This window comes from Peromyscus californicus, unplaced genomic scaffold (assembly GCF_007827085.1).
Source record: "Peromyscus californicus insignis strain IS unplaced genomic scaffold, ASM782708v3 Scaffold_23__1_contigs__length_62951481, whole genome shotgun sequence".
Taxonomy (NCBI): domain Eukaryota; kingdom Metazoa; phylum Chordata; class Mammalia; order Rodentia; family Cricetidae; genus Peromyscus; species Peromyscus californicus.
In genome coordinates this window covers 14,719,046-14,729,719 of record NW_026294534.1, presented here as the reverse complement: position 1 = coordinate 14,729,719, position 10,674 = coordinate 14,719,046, and positions in this window count along the sequence as shown.

Below are 10,674 nucleotides of genomic sequence, written 5' to 3'. Positions count from 1 at the left end.
TAAAGAGACGCCTGTGTCTCTCAACCTGACTCCTACACTGTTGAAAGTGGACCCTAAGGATATGGGGTTTCCTTTGGAATCTCATGTGGGAGATGGAAGGGGCGCCATCCAGAGGAGTAGCTTGTCTCCTGAAGGTTATTTCAGGTAGTTTGAACATCTTGTCAGACCAACTTAGAGGATGAAGCTAAGACTCAAATGATGTTGAACCAATGACATGTGTGACTGTGTCAGGGTGTTCTGTGTAGCTTGGGTTGGCTGAAGAAAGAAGGCACTCCAAGATCAAATTTTAAGCCTATGTGGCAGCAGGAAGGTCCAGCCTCTCTGATGGACTGAGCCGAACAGCCTTACAAAGGCTGACTTATTGATTGTTACACTAAGTATTTCTTCATACCAAGCTCCCTAATCTAATTTACATGTCTTACTAAAGGAGAGCATCACATGCCCCCATGACTCTAGTCCTTTATTATGTATCATTTGCAATACACAATAATATAAAAGCCTCAGGTGTGCCTGAGGCATCTTATGACCAAAGTCATGGGATGGCTGCAACCTCCTTCAGATAAACAGTTTTACAAATCACAGAAAACAATCACTGTTTTCCACAAGGATTCTTTACTGTTTACCACAATGATTCTTCAAAGTTATGTCTGCCCCAGATACAGTCAGTGTCTCTGCTAAATTCCTACAACATGACTACACCTTGGGAAGGACTGGTTGGATGTGCGCTTCCTTGGTCCTCTATTTAACTTTATCTTACTTCAGGACCCTAAAGTGGACTTGAGAAGTTCGCTGGATCTCTGTCCTCCCTTCCCAAAGTGAGCACATTAAATAAATATTTTTCCCCCTGCTGTCCATGTTTAATTTGGTTCTTTTAATTAATTGGCTTGTTGTGGAAGGGTGGCCAGACCTGATTGGTGCAAATTGGGATACCCAAGTTACCTGTTAGAAAACAGTCTGGGACAATAGAGGGAGAGGGGGGGTAGAGAGGAGAGAAAGAAACAAACCATTCCTCCCTTGGCCATTTAGAGAGAAAGGGACAGACAGACAGACAGACAGAGAGAATAGTACCAGCTTAAATTTATATGGCAAATGTCATTTTTTTTTTAGCCTTCTGTGTTACTAAGCATTCCTCACATCCTAAAATAATAGAGAAACTTTCTACCCTTTATTTTTTCTCAACTGGGTGCACTTAATTTCATGTCATTGTGTCATGTGTCTATGGTAATTGTTTTCAATATTTTTTGTTTTTTCATGTTTTTTGTGCCAAAAATATTTTTTAACAGACTGTGGCAACTTCAGTTCCCTTTTAAAATTCATTTTTGTTATGTGCTAAAATTATTTTTGGCATGCCCAATTAAAATGCACATGCAGATTCAAATTTAAATATTGTAATTATATATTAAGGCTTGATAAATACATACCATTTATGAATTTGACTACTCTAAATATCTTAAAACCTATTAAAATGACATATTTGGGAATATTAAATGTTTCAACAAATATCCTATTGTCTGGGAGCTCAGACTTACCCCTAGCCACTTAGGGCTTCTGATGCCCTTAAGGCAGTGATTTTTCAACCTTCCTAATGCTGGGATCCTTTAATACAGTTCATGTTGTGGTGACCCCCAACCGTATAGTTATTTTCATTGCCACTTTATAACCGTAATTTTGTTAGTTATGAATCACAATGTAAATGTCTAGTATGCAATCGCAAAGGGGTCACAACCCACAGGTTGAGAAACCACTACCTTAAGCCACGAGGCTAAGGAAAAACAGTGTTAGAAGGGGTGCTTGGTGCAGATAACCAGAGGGAAATTGGGTTGCTTCTCCATAATGGAGGTAAGAAAGACTACGTCTACCATGTCCTGTGATTAATGTCATGGGGAAACTTCCTTCTACACGTGTTTCCTGAATGCCACAGTGTACTAGCTACTGCTCTGCATCAGTGATACTTAATAGAATTTATGGAGATGATGAAATTGTTCTGTGTGTGTCCTGCCCACAAGCCACAAACCACAAACCACATGCTGCTACTGAGCTCTTAACATGTGACTAGTGCAAGAGAGAGTCTGAACCTTAAAATTCATTACATTATATGGAAATTAAGCAGTTACACATAGTTAAGAGCTGCCCCAAAGTAGAGAACCATCAGTTAAAAGCATTAAGTCCTTGTTCTTGTTGGTTTCCAACTGCAAATGAGCAGGCAGTGAAGGGTGAGGCCAACAATAAACAAATGAGATGAATCCATAAACAGCATGTTTAGTGCTACAGAAAATATAAAGGTAGAGTAGATAACAAGGAGATGTACAGTATTTTAAAATAGGTTTTCACAGGACTGGAGAGATGGCTCAGTGGTTAAGAGCACTGGCTGTTCTTCCAGAGAACCCAGGTTTGGTTGGAACTCTCTACCCCTTGTAACTCCAGCTCCAGGGGTTCCTCCTCTGGCATTCATGGAAGCTGTATCCACTGCGTGGGATACATAGGCTTATGCAAACAACACATCCAGACACAGAACCCACTTCTTCAGAATTCTAACATAGACTAAAGACCAGCAGCTTTCTGGAGCTTCTCTGGGACTCCAACACCAGATTGGGACTGCTGAGACATCCAGCCTTGTGGATTAAATAGCAATCAGATCCTTGGCCTCTCCATTGCTGGCCAGACCACAGCAGCGTGTAAGCCACTCTAATAAATCTATCTATCTATCTATCTATCTATCTATCTATCTATCTATCTATCTATCAGTTCTGGTCCTCTAGAGAATTGGCAAATACATTCAACAGGCTCCTACAGGTTTTCCTATTAAATAAAAAAATGTAATTATATGCCATATGTTAAATAGCTAATATATACAACCTGCCTGGGCATTCAAGCTCTCCGGCTTTGCTTGTCTTACCTACTTCACAGAAGGGAATTTCCCACAAAAGACATAGATCATCTTTTCAAAATACACAAGAAACAGAAAAGATTTAAGAGCTGTAGGGTTGGGACAGCAGTGATGGCCCGCCATCATTGATAGTGTTAAACTGTTGCTCCTGCGCAGGATGGCGAAGATACATATAAAATCCCAAGCTGAGGGCTACTGACCTTGGCAGCTCAGGTTGAGCTGCAATTTCCTGACTGAATGGGCGGGTCTGCTGCCCTGAGAAAGAAGATAAATCATGGCAGGGGAGACCCAAAGGAGGCAATAGATTTACACGACAGTCTCACAGCCCTTTCTAATCCAATAGGACCAATTATAAGCAAATGTTTTCATCTTCTAATTGTGGCCCTATGGACATTCTTCTTTTCTGAGAATGTATAAATTTGCTTGTAACATTTATTTTGGATGACTAATTTGGTAGTGTATACGACCCTTCTGCCTCATCACCCCCTATACTCGGATGACAGATGTGTGCCATCACACCAGGCCAGTCTGGTTCGCTCTATTTCTCAAACGGTACTTATTAACATATTCAAAACAGTCTTGATGTTAAATTTAAGTAAAAGCATCATCATAGGATGTGGACATGGCTCAATGAATAGTTACGGAATGCATTTTGTCTTTAAAGCGAGGAGACTTGTAGGGGGCGCCAGCGTGACATGATACTGTCATTTACAAATTTTGGGTCACATGCATAGCTATCCTGGGATGCATGTCGCCTATGGGTCTCAAATTGGATACAGCTGCTAAAGAATAACTCAATGAAGATATATCCAGCTATAAATCAAGATGAGAGGTCATGGAGGTGGAGAAGGGACTCAGATGGAGACAGAGAGAGCTCTGTAAATCCTGGTAGCCTACAATGATGTAATCTATCAAACTGATTGCCGTGATTCATTTCGACAGAAGTGATGTAAGTGCACCAAGGCTAGAGTTCTGGGTCTGGCAAGGGCCACATCACAGCTCCTGAGCCTCAGCAAGGACACGGAATAGTACAGGAAGAACTGGCCCTTGTTGGAGTCACAAGGCCGTGAGAGTTTAGCAGGTGGCTCCTGCTCAGTGATTTAACCTAGGATCCTGCGCTCCCTGCTGTGGCCTTCAACCAAGCTGTACTGGAGACTTCTGCTCAAACCAAGCTATAGGGAGTCTACAAAAGTACCCTGATATTTCAAAGATCCCTGCCTTTCCCCTTGTCCATTTCCCTTACCAATCTAGCGCTTGCCTATAGTTAGCATGGTTTAGCCATGCACCCTTAGTAAGCATGGTTAGCTACACACCGTTAGTAAGCGTGGTTAGCTACGCACCGTTAGTAAGCATGGTTAGCTACACACCGTTAGTAAGCATGGTTAGCTACACACCGTTAGTAAGCATGGTTAGCTACACACCGTTAGCATGGTTTAAACTCCCCTTCTATTTTGGGGGAACTATGTTAACACTAAAGTGAGTCCTGCCTTTCAGGGCAGAAAGCAGAATCCCACCGTGTCTGCTCTTATGTAGAGATGTCGAAGACTAGAGACCAGGGCCATGGCATCCATTAGCTGTCACTCAAGACCTGTCATTTGGAAATGAGCAAAACCAGGCAGTGACAGGGTATGGGATGATTTATCATGGAGACTTGGTGAGGATCAGGCCCAGCTTTGGAAGAACAGAAACACAAAGGGGGCAGTGACGCAAATTAACATGCAGAGCTCCACAGAGCTTCGGCAGGGGCTTCCAGGGAAGACCAGCTCTGTGGTGGGATAGAGAGGGGTCTTGTGTTCATGGAGTCGGAACTCCCCCTTATAAAAGTCAAACTATCTCTTTAATCAACTGCCTATGGTGCCTCAGCAAATAGAGTTAACTTCAGTTGAGTTTAATTAAGAGCCCCGAGGACTACACAGATTGAAGATCACTCTCCTGAAAAGGGACCATATTCCTTGCAAAATACACCCTAATGCTACCTGCAAGGGGTTTTTGTTTTGTTTCATTTTTTCTTGACATAAAGTCTCACTTTGTAGTCAAAGCTGGTCTTGAAGATTTTCCCACATTGGCACCCTGAGATTACAAGTATGTGCCACCATATTGCTTATGATTTGGATCCCAAATGTCTTCCAAAGGCATATGTGTTGAAGGCTTTGTTCCAAGATGATTGTGTATTGGGACATGGTGGACCTTTGGAGGAAGTAGGGCTTAGGGTAAGGAAGTTAGGTCATTGGGGTGTGTTCTTTTTTTAAAAAGTATTTTAAAAAAATTTATGTCTGAATATTTTGCTTGCATGCATGTCAGTGCATAGAACATGCATTCCTGTTGCCTACAGATGCCAGGAGAGGGCACTGGTTCCTCTGGAACTGGAGTTATGAATTGTTGTGAGCCACCATGTGGGTTCTGGGAATCAAACTCAAGTCCTCTGCAGGAACAAAAAAATGTTCTTGGGGGCTGGAGAGATGGCTCAGGGCTTAGGAGCACTGGCTGCTCTTCCAGAGGACCTGGGTTCAATTCCCAGCACCCACATGGCAGCTCACAACTGTCTGTAACTCCAGTTCCAGGGGATCTAACACCTTCACACCAATGCACATAAAATAGTTAAATAAATTATTTAAAAAAAAATGTTCTTAATTGCTGAGATATCTTTCCAGCCCACGTGGGGTATGACGTTGAAGGGAATGTTTACTCTCGTTGCTTTCTGGCCACTATGAGGTGAGACGCTTTACAACCTACCTTGTTACGATGGCTGTCACACCACACCCCCGAAAAGGACAAGCCAAAGGACCATGAACTGAAACCTCTGAAATAAGGAGCCCCTTTAGCTGACACAGTATTTTATCACAATAACAGAACAAAACTAAGACGAATACCATGGCAAAAAGCAATTTAGGGGAGAGATGGGTTTATTTGGCTTAAAATCACAGGTTATAGTCCATCACGTGGGCAGGAGATTAGAGACAGCTGGTCACACTACCTCTGTGGTCAACAGGATGGAAAACCAAGTATGCCCATGCTGCCTGCTTGCTTCTGGTCATTGTTCAGCTAGCTTTTTTCTTCTTACTCTTACACAGTTCAGAATCCTGCCTGTGAAATGGTTCTGTGATTCACGCAGGACTCAGGACCATGTTGCTGTCTCATTCAGAAGAGATGTGCGACTCTCAGAAATTGTCCACAGGACACATCATCATGATGCCGTTCAATTCCAGCCTCTGCAACTTCATCACCATGTGGTGATGCCCTGGGGGTGTGTGTGTGTGTGTGGCTCTTGCTGCCAAAGGCTATTTGAATGGCTTGGTAAAGATGTGGGAATTGGCCATCAGGAGCTGGGTCTCCTGGGAGTTTGGAGACATCCTCTTCCCGACGACCCAAGTCCAGAACCTGCTAGCCGAGACGCTACAGTCTTTTCATTGTGGGCTGCTTGCTCTGCTGCAGCAGAAGGTAGGGCTGCACCCTGGGTATCTGCGAGCTGTACTGGAGAAACACCAGGCAGAACAGAGGAGCAAAGGAAATGCCCTGGACAAGAGTGGGGAGCGGGCAGCTGGAGAAGCTCCTCCAGCAGAGTCAAGTACACCGACGATGCTCTGCATTCTTCAGCGTCAAATATTTAACTAAGATTGAATTCCTTATATAAAAATAAATAGGCGCGTGCATATCTTTAGTATGTTAACACATGCTCGTCTTTTTTTTTTTTTTGGTTTTTCGAGACAGGGTTTCTCTGTGTAGCTTTGCGCCTTTCCTGGAACTCGCTTTGGAGACCAGGCTGGCCTCGAACTCACAGAGATCCGCCTGGCTCTGCCTCCCGAGTGCTGGGATTAAAGGCGTGCGCCACCACCGCCCGGCTATGCTCGTCTTTTTTATGAATGCTAAAATGGTATGTATACCAAAGAAGTGTTTTAGAACAAATTTATGATTCATTATAAATATAAGTGAATGTTTGATTTTACATCTGTTTTATCTCCCTAAATAACCTGGGGTCACATAAAAATTTTTTAATGAAGAAGATTGCTCCTAGAAAACTTTGGGATTCCCTGGATTTCTCCTCTCTTTCCAAGAAGGGAATGTTTTTAATCTCAGAGGAAGTGGGCCCCTCCTACAGTCCTAAGGCAACAAAGCACCCATACTCTAGACCTGGTTGACAAGTAAGCCTGCTAAGCCAAGTCTACTCCATCAGCTGCTCTAAATGCTTTAAAAAAAAAAAAAAAAAAACCCTGGTTTTTAAACAGTTGAAAACCTCAAAAAATAATATAATGTGAGAAGTAAAAATTATACACTGTCCTAATTTTTGTCAATTTGATACAAAGTTGGACCTGGATTCTAACCTATAAAAGCAACCAAATTGTTGCTTTTGGTCATGGTTTCATCACAGCAAAATAAAGAAGCAACCTAACACTTATGAGATGAAATGTCCACATGCAAAAGCTAAGTCTTGTTGGAACACAGCCACACTTAATTATCGGCAGTGTCCGCGGCTCTACGGTGGCAAAGCTGAACTCGTACCCGAGAGACAGCACGTCCTGAAAAGTCTCCAACAATGCTTGCCAGCTGATCCTTTTCGGGAATCTGCTGGACCCTGTTCTACATGAGTTAGGGGTAATTCTAGTCTCCATCCACCATTTGTTACTATTGTTACCGTTATTAGTGTTGAGAGGGAATGAAACCCAGTTCGGGGCCAGTGGACCACAAGGTGAAGCCTGACCAAAATCTGTCAGGGAGGAGAGAGGTGTTTTCCTCGGATGGAAAGAGGCGTGAGGATGCTTCCTTCTTACTTGGACAATGCATGTAAGGCTGTAACACACAAGAGTTGTGGCAGCTGACTTCGAGTCACTAGGGAAAAGGCAATCATGGAAAAATCTAAGCCAGACCTGGCTGAGCTGTTAGCCAACCCGGCTCTCCCTACTTCTAGATATCTTTTCATATACAAAATGGCTATTATTACAGCTTGGGGATTATGTTACCTGTTACCAAGTTTGTCGTAAATGCACGAGGGGAGAAATTTTTTTTCAGTTATGGCATGTTCTCTATTATTGATGACTCACAAAATTGTGAGCAGTTATGAGCATCATCTGTAATTATTTTGCCATTACATTTTATCCTTAAAAATACACAAGTTGCCGGGTGGTGGTGGCGCACGCCTTTAATCTCAGCACTCGGGAGGCAGAGGCCGGCGGATCTCTGTGAGTTTGAGGCCTTTCCGGCCTTCATTTTTGCAATACCATAAAGATTCCCAAAGATACGTAAAGGAAATTGCCTCCTTTCAGACATTGTTCTAACAACTACTTCACTGATGCAAATCTCCCTTTTATTTCACAGTTTCATAGAAATCCAAATCTGTTTGTTCTTTCAATCTCAAATATTGGCTGTCCTGATTCCAAACAAGACTCGAGGGGGTTTTCAACAAAAGTTCTATGTAGTGGGTACTGAAACTGTGTAATTAAAGCATTCTTTTCCCTCACTTAACCAAATGAATATATGGATCTGAGATGTTCTGTGTTTGTGATCTGTTTGCAACTCCAGTTACCACACTTGGTTATTTTTTCCCCCTGTGATGTCATTTACCTGCACATTGTGAAATCTGGTGCACTGACCACGGCTTGATGATTCCTGTGGTCAATCTGTCTGTCCTCTCACCTGCGTCAAACCGGCTTCCATTCCAGCTCGGCCACAGTGACATCTTGCGCAATCCCGAGGGGAGCCGGCCCCTGCCTTGAGCAGAGAGGCCAGTGTGTGACTGTGTTTGCTCATTTGGAATTCAGCTCTGAACTACATTCTGTTGGTCAGTGAGAGCAGTGTTCCATGCCTATGACAGGAGTTTTCAAGTGGAGAGGGAGATGGTTCCACGGTTAAGAGCACTTGCTACGCTCAGAGGCCCCAGCACATGAATAAGGCCGCTCATAACCACCCGTAACTCTAGTTAGGAACTACAACTTTCCCTTCCAGCCTCCACAGGCACCAGCATGCATGTGTTCAGACAAATGCCTACATTAAAAATATTAAATATATCTTAAAAGAAAAAGAAGCCCCAACATCCTTGGGGACTCCTTGAACAGAGTTGCCTAGGTACTTTATTTAGAGGGACTCTAAAGCTCTCCAATCAGTTCTTTCTTTCTTTTTTTTAATCAGTTCTTTCTTAAGTATCAATATATTTGTGTCTCATTTCCTCGAACAAAAATACTAGGAAAGAGGGATTTTTAAGCTAGTCCAGGAACTGATTCCTACAGCCCCTTTACTTTGGAAAAGAAGCCTTCCTAGAGATTAAGAGCATCTCTGGACAGGGCTCTCCTGAATCCAGTTGTCCCCATAGCCGACCCACCCTCCCCCTTCCTCTATCTCTCTCAGACCCTCATTTGCACCAGCCAACATGTCACACGTGGGGACTCATTGTGCAAACCAACCAGAGGATAAATGGACAAGCGTTTCTACAGAACGGCCAGCTTTATAGATTCGAGGCTTAAATTCCTTTCAGCAGAACCTCAGTTATTTCTTAGTTACAGCGCAAACTGAGGCCGAGCGTTGTCAAGAGGATATTAGGAGAAGCGTAGCGGTGTGGCGTGGGAGTCCTGGGAACCAGCTGGAAAGAAAGGAGAGGAAGGAACCCAACCAGGACAAAACAGGGCACTAGCCTGGGGACCAGGGGCTCATCAAGGTTGCCAAGTCACCACCTGGAGTAGCAGTGACCACATGGTGGCTCCAGTAGCTTGTCCCTGGAGGACAGAGAACCACAAAAGTGCTGGCCACACAGCCATTCTGTGGCTAATTTATTTATTTGTTTTTTTAAGACTGGTTTTCTCTGGGTAGCCCTGGCTGTCCTGGAACTCACTCTGTAGACCAGGCTGGCCTTGTACTCAGAGATCCACCTGCCTCTGCTTCCTGAGTGCTGGGATTAAAGGCATGTGCACCATCACTGCATGGCATAGCTAAGGATTTTTAAAGAATAAGAAACTCACTAAAGGTCACACAAGGACTTTGACTACACATCCTGGCTCTAAGTCATGTGCTCTTTTTGATCTGTAACAGAAGGCCTGGTCTGTCCTCAATTAGGTTTCCCTTAGGTCTGCAAGGCCACTGGGCCAGGAGGCACAGCAAAGCTGCTGAAGGTTCCGACGTGTTAGGCCACATGTCACTCTGAACAACTCATCCAAATTCCCTGGCTTGTTTCTATAGTTACACAAGTGCCAGGTCTAAGGGGCTGATGCTGACCAGTTCCCTACATATTGGGTTCTCTGACTTGTTACAGCATACACTAAGGCCAGGAAGAGCTGACCCTTGTACACTCATGTTACATACTAAAACACATCACACCAAATATTCAAGTCAGTGACACCCTTTATCAATCACTTAATTTTTAACTGGCTATAATCCAATACCATATTTTTTTTTTGAGATAAGGGTCCATTACAGAGTCCATTTCTCCATCTTCCTGCCCAAGCCTCCTGAACACTGGACTGACAGGCTGGACCACCCTACCAGGCTTACTAGGGTGAGTAAGGCAGGGCATTGGGAGTTGGTAGTTAGCTTGAGCAACAGAATGAGATGCTATGTCAAAAAAAGAAAGGAAGAAAGAAAGGAAGGAAGAAAAAGAAGAAACTACAATATAGAAAATGGAAATAGTTATGGGAGGCTAAAGCAGAGTGGGAAGGTGGTGGCTAAGTGTCACATGAATCCCAAGAATCTTCTAATTTAGGGCTAGCACTAAAGATAACCGTATCACTCCTGTGAACCACATCTTTCTTAAGTATTTTCAGCTTCTTTTGATTTCATTATATCTTTAAAGATTTTATTACTTTTAT